Source organism: Humulus lupulus, chromosome 2 (genome assembly GCF_963169125.1).
Source record: "Humulus lupulus chromosome 2, drHumLupu1.1, whole genome shotgun sequence".
Lineage (NCBI taxonomy): Eukaryota > Viridiplantae > Streptophyta > Magnoliopsida > Rosales > Cannabaceae > Humulus > Humulus lupulus.
In genome coordinates this window covers 99,012,876-99,019,207 of record NC_084794.1, presented here as the reverse complement: position 1 = coordinate 99,019,207, position 6,332 = coordinate 99,012,876, and the positions used below count along the sequence as shown (strand labels likewise).

The window sequence follows — 6,332 nt, the reverse complement described above, 5'->3', positions numbered from 1 at the left end:
CAAGAGTTTAAATAATTAATGCTTAAACTTAGAGTTAATAGTAAACTAAAAGAGTACAAAAAGAAAAAAAGTTAATAACCTCATTACAACTTTATATGTTGTCCATGCAATTACACTAACTACAACACATAGGCATGAAAGATTGAAGATTTATGCTTGGTAAAATACTCATTAGAAAAGTTAGCTCAAACACTTTATGATTATGAAATGAAAATGCAAATGATACACCAACCAAACATATAAATATATATATATACAATACAACAACTAATTTATAAAGAAAACCCAATAGCATAGTTTCCATAAGCTAATCAACTAAATTAAAATGTCACAATAGAGTGAAGGTATTGTTATGTTGAGATTATATATGAAACACTACAAAGAGTACAAAGCATAAACTAAGCACAACGATAGAAGTCAAAGATAAATGTATTTCTAAGAATGAGACAAATTAAAAGCATTTAACAATATGATATTTAAAAGAAAAGGAAAGAGACTTGACAAGATTCTCATCCAAATAAGCATAGATTCTTTACACATGGCTAAGAAACTAGAAGGCATCATATATTAAGATAAAAAATTGAGAACATGGCAGGATTCTAAGGCCTCAGACACATAATTCTTTTAAACCCATTTCAGCAAAGAAAGCATCCAAAAAAATGGTACAACATAAATTATTTCAAAACAGAAGAAGAGAATTTTCCTTATTTTTCAAAGGGAAAATAAGAAATATGCATAAGTGAAACCACTTCTTATCACAAGGGGTAAATAAAATAGAGTTAGACTTCAAAGTCTCCTAAAAGAATACAGATGTTATATGTGTTCTTCTTCTATAGTTTTAGAGGAGAAAATAATAAATAAACATAAGGAAAGCCATTCATTCTAATGCTAGAGTAATAGCGTATCAAAAGAGATACAAAACTCATTATCTTCCACTAATTTCTCAGGAATCCAAAGGTATCTATTTTCGTCCTTGAGTTCAAATCGTAGTTGGATTATATAATAACTGAAAATAGGCAGCAAAAAAAAGGTAGTCTATGAATTGAACTAACACAACATTGGTAAGGAAATAAGGAGACAAGGTAGTCTATGAACTGAGCTAACAAAACAATAGAAAATAGGCAAAAGGTACACTATGAAAAGAACTAAAACAAACCAATCTACGATCCTAACAAAAATTTGGAGGGAATTGATCATAAAACGCAGTTCAAACAGATTCAAACACATAAATATCTCACACTTATCCTCAAAATACCAACTAGCCCACAAATTTTAAAAAAAAAATCTTCAAAATATATCATTAATCATACTCCAAAGTCGTAACATATTAAAACCCCAGTTTTGAACACAAGTTACAAGGTTCTTAATACATATATACAATACAACTATATCTAGATCAGAATAATTGTCTCCAAATAAGATAAATAGTAAAAGCGGATATAGAACCCATAATTTCTTTAGACCAAATCAAAATAGAGAAATGAGATAAAACATTTATAAGAAACTCAAGCAAACAAAAATCTAAACCTCACCACAGCAACAAAGAATCTGCTTCACTAATGCAGTAAACATAGGACAAATTATATCCTCAATTAGAATACCAATATCAACATCATGGAAACACAATATCAAAAAAAGAAAAAAAATACAGCAAGCTAAATCACTACAAGAAAATAATCTTGTTGCTACCAAGTTTTTAGCTACTAAATGTTATTAGTAGCAATTATTTGTATTTTGCTACCAAAATATGGTAGCAAAAGATTTAGTTGCAAAATCTTAACAAAATAAGACCAAATGCTTCTACTACCAAATTTTTGGTAACTAATTAGTATTTTTAGCTACCAATTTTTTTTCGTAGCTAAATCTAGTGGCGCCAAAACATAAAATTGACAATTTTATATACTATTGGCTACCATTTTTTTTTGGTAGCAAAATTGAACCTTTTAGCTACTAATTTTTTTGGTAGCAAAAAGTAAATTTATTACATCTTAATTGTAAAAATTTGTGCTACTAATAATTTTGTAGCAAAAAATAAAATTGTACTTATCTTTAAAATATTTATAATAACTATAATTCTTAAAGGATAGTAATTATAATTATAGATATATAATCCATATATATACACTAACATATAACATAAGTAATTTTTATCATTCATATATACTATAAGATAAATTATTAAATATATATAATAATCTTCAATACGTGTGTTGATAGCATAAATATATATCTACCTATATGTTAGGTGACTCTTTAAAATAATTAACAATATATTGTTGTATTGTGTAGATAACATATATAATTAACATTTCACAAAAAAACATATATAATTAACAATATAAATAATTAAATGCATGGTCTCACACACGTATCTTGTATCTATAACCGTCCTTCACATGATCAAGTCTCTCTCTCACACTTTATCCTACCACTAATCACTATTATAAATCACTCAAGTCATGTAAGAGTGAATATAGCTAGAAATTTTTTTTTGGAGCTTTTCTCTTTATTTTCTCTTTCATCGATCATATTAAACTTATGTAATCAAAATATCATCCTAGAACATCTTTCACTTTGTTTCTCAACTATCTCACTGTATAGTTTTCTATATAGACGAATATGAAAGTGTATATATTCAAATAATATTTATTAGATTAATTAATTAGTTTCTATTTTTCTCATATCTTCTATTCTTTTCTGTTGACATTCTTCCATTTTTTATTTCCTTTGACAGGTTTTTCGCTCTAATTAATCATTATTATCGTTGAAGGTTTGATTTGAGAGTTTCTGAAACTATCTATGCTTCAACATTTCATTTGAAACTACTCAAGTTCTTTTTGGTATTACATATTACCATATGGTTGAATATATTTTTTTTTCTTTTTAACTAATTCGATTTGCATCATTTCATTGTTAATTTTGTAGGCTTTGAGGAGGATTATCGACCAAAGTTATAAGAGATTGGAGACATTAGTCAAGAATTTTTTCTACATTTTGCAGTAAAGCTTGTACTAAACACTATCTTGTAAAAAATATTTTATAAATCAAGCATTATTCCTTTGTATATGCAATGTATTTGATTTGAAGTTTTTATATATTTATATACAATATATTAATTTATTAAATTTTAATTTGAATATTTTTTATGATCTTTGATAATTTATTTTAAAAGAATTTGAACAATTAATTATTTAGACATAAAAATAACCAAAATATATTATTTATATAAATCACCAAATAATTAAAAATGTTACTCTATGGACAATATCATATTAGCTACCAATTTAAAAGTTTGTTGCTACCAAATTTTACTAACAAAATAATATTACTAATCATTCTATTATTAAATTAAAGTAATTTGCTACCAAACTTTGGTAGCAAAGAAATGTTTAGGGGATACCAAAATCAATCATTTTGCTACTAAAAATTTGATAGCAAATAAAGAGCAATTGCTACTGAATATTTTAGTAGCTAAAAACTTTTAGCGATGGGGAATTAGCTACGAAGTAGCTACCTACAATTTTGGTAGCAAAAAATCTATTAGCTACCAAAAATAAATTATTTGCTACCAATTTTTTTGTATTTAAAAAACATTTTTTTTTGTAGTGAATCTAAATATAGCAAACATGGCAGCACAATGTTAGAAAAAATATACAACAAACTTTGAAAAAGTAACGTGAGTCTGCAAAGATTTACATAGGATGAGAAATTTAAATCTACAAAGGTGTTCAATAACTTCAGCACTAAGCCTAGTAAAGTTTGTGTATGTGCATGCAAAAACCAATAAATCAGATAGTTATATAGTGTCCAACCATAAAACACCAATTGATTCATTTAATGTCCAAATCACACTCTTATAATACCATTCAGAAGCATCCAAAACACATCCAAAGTAAAATTGCATTACTAATCTTTTCATTTGAGATGTTTATTGCCATGTAGTAATACAGTTTTAAACAAAGTTGCTTGCCATGTTGAAAATTATTTTTCGATTCAAATAGAAAGGAAAACACAGATTCAAGCTTCATAAAATCTCATACACAAATTCAAAACATACTGAGTTTATAAAGAGATCCAATATAAATATTAAAACTTGGTAATTTTCAATACCGAACGGTGTCGAGAAGAGAGGAATGGGCATCTGAAATGAGGATCGAGTCAAAACAGAGGGGCTTTCTACCTCACGTGCCATCTATTACTCTCCAATCCAGCAAACCACTCATTCTGAAGAACAAAAAAACTCAATCTGATTACTTTATTTTTTATGCTTATAGTGTCTCAAACCAAAGAATACAAAATGGATTATATTACTAAGCCAATGATGCAGGAGAAGACAAACCAGAAAACAAAACTAGGCTGCATTGCACACCACTATCAGAAACAAAATTCCCAAAACTATCAACATGTATAGCATGTTGTAAACAGTAAACACAACTAGGACAAACAAACAAACTATATACAGAAACATAAAACACAAAAACTCTAAATCTAAAACCAATATAAAAAACAGAATAGCCAAAGCTAGCAGCATATCCACAAACCTCAAAGCCACCAAATTTAGTAATCCAAAAACCTCAAACAAACCAAACCTAAAGTTAATAGAAACATCATCAATAATTCATATTAAAAATTGCATAAATCCCTAAAACAGAAACAATATATAATAATTATTTTAAAAATTAATCAAAGATGATGCCTAAGAATAAAAAATCATCATTACCATTTTAGATAATTGGGGATGTAATCAAAATAGACCATTTTCTTCACGGCAATGGTACCCTAGTCCCATTGAAGTCTTCGCAGTTACAACACCATCCCCACAGTCCCACCTCCATGCTAACATCTAAAACAACAGAGAAAGAAAAAGAGAGAATGCGATCGTGGGTGAGAGGGAAAGAACTAGATCTGGAGAAGGAAATGAGAAGAACCCGATTGATGGAGAGAGAGTCACAAAGAAGGAAAGAGAGCCAAAATTTCCAAACAAAATCAAACCAATAATTGCCAAGCTTAGACATATCAACGGCGGCACAATCGACACTCCCTGAAAAAGAAGCAAAACCCAGATAAACAAAAGGGAATAAAATCAGAGGGAGAGACAAACGAAGGTCACGTTTACCTAGGTTCTTTCTTCTAGCTAGCGACTGGGAGAGATACACAGAGAAGGACAGGGTAGCTTGTCGAGGTCTGTTTTAGCGGCTCAACAAATGGGACTAGAGAGAACCGGTGTGAAGATGAGAGAGTTGAGAGAGAGAGAGAGAACCAAGAGGATGATGAGTGTGAGATAGGTATTAGGGATTCATAATTGAGAAAACCCCTCTTTTGTTTTTTCCTTTTTCCTTTGGTCAATTTCATTTGGCACCTATGTATTGCCTCTTCTTTTTCATCAGGCGCCTAAGTTTTCATTTGCTGCCTAAAGCTTAAAAAATTGGATCCGTGTGTTTTTTTATTAGGTATATTAATAACACCCCTACAAATATGTCGTATTTTTGATGTCATATTTGGTCAAAATTGTTGTAGTGAGGTTTCCTTGGCGACATTCAGCTTTAGTATCACCTATGTTGTCCTTTTGTATCTCTCAATTTCCCTACCCATCTCATATCTCTTCTCTCTCTCTCTCATTTGTTGAGTGTCCTAGGGTATTTGGATGGCGCAAAAGTGTGAGAAAAAGAATAGAAAATTTGGGTTTTTCATTATGTTGTTAATATCATATTAAAATGTATGTGGATTTGAGAGAATGGAATTTTTATTTGTATATGTTGTAATAAATTTTTTTTAGTTGAGTTTGTCTTGCGATAAATTGACGAGTGTCGTTGAGATTGTTTGGTTGGTGCAAAAGTGAGGGAAAGTGAAAGAAAATAAGAGAAAATTTTAATATAATTTTGTTTTTATCTATTTGATTTTTTTTAATTTTGTGTGATTTAATTTAACGTAAATGGATTTTTAGTTTAATGTTTTTATATCTTTTCTTTTTAATATTTAAATTATTATTTAAATTTTAAATTTTTGAATACGACGGGCATGATTTGGTAATGGTAATAGTTCATGGGTAAAATATTATTTATTTTTAAAATTATACACGCGACAATGCCACATTAACACTCCAGTATCGCTACATCACCATTTTGTTAGTAAAAAAGAACGGAAGTCTCACATTTTAGTAACGTGAATAATTCAGTGGCAACTTTTAATAGGCTGAAGAATTTGGAGGCATTGTTTGGTAGTTTTAATATTTTGGAGGGAAAAATCCTAATAAGCCTTCATTTTAATTATTTTGCTTCTATTTTCTACTTTTTCTTTTGACTTTACAAATTTGCATACTTAGAGTTGAATTT

General features: G+C 28.8%; 1 long non-coding RNA gene across 1 annotated transcript; it reads right to left on the bottom strand.

Annotated features, from left to right (window-relative positions):
- Positions 1–4,039: 4,039 nt before the first annotated feature.
- LOC133816219 (uncharacterized) lies at positions 4,040–5,286 on the bottom strand. Its single transcript, XR_009885087.1, has 4 exons — positions 5,117–5,286; positions 4,929–5,041; positions 4,721–4,843; positions 4,040–4,224 (listed from the first exon to the last, which is right to left on the bottom strand). It is a non-coding gene; the product is annotated as an uncharacterized LOC133816219 (long non-coding RNA).
- Positions 5,287–6,332: the final 1,046 nt, after the last annotated feature.